This window comes from Pteropus vampyrus, unplaced genomic scaffold, assembly GCF_000151845.1.
Source record: "Pteropus vampyrus isolate Shadow unplaced genomic scaffold, Pvam_2.0 Scaffold568, whole genome shotgun sequence".
Classification (NCBI taxonomy): Eukaryota; Metazoa; Chordata; class Mammalia; order Chiroptera; family Pteropodidae; genus Pteropus; species Pteropus vampyrus.
In genome coordinates this window covers 5,785-6,314 of record NW_011889349.1, presented here as the reverse complement: position 1 = coordinate 6,314, position 530 = coordinate 5,785, and positions in this window count along the sequence as shown.

Sequence of the window (530 nt, the reverse complement as noted above, 5' to 3'; positions counted from 1 at the left end):
GGTGGGCAGCAGGTGCCAGCGCGGGCCTTCGGGGGTCAAAGCACAGCCGAAGAAGCTCTCATCTGGGACAAGCAGGTCACTCACGACACGGAGGGAAGACACTCTCTGCTCCTCCCCGTCCCTGGTTCTTCTGCCACGTGCAGCTTCCTGATCCTCACTTCAACATTGGCTCCTAACTGCCACCCGGACCTTCTTCATGACAATAGGCATTGTGACCTTTGGTGCCTCAAGAATGCCAAGAGACAATGTGTAAGGACGACAGACGTCAAGGTCCTTGCTAATTCTATGACCTCTCAGCATATTCGTGATGAAATATGTAACAAAAGCTATGTCCTTTGTCATTCTTTAGACTGCATTTCTAACAAGTATGAATACTTATAGTGATCTACAAAAGGTAATGCTTTGATGTTTTTGGATGTTTTAATTATCCTTTTCCTATTTTCTTTTCTAATAAATTTTAGTCCCTCCCATCCATCTCAAAAATTACATAAATGCATATATATGTGTCTTCCATGTGTATTTATATGCAT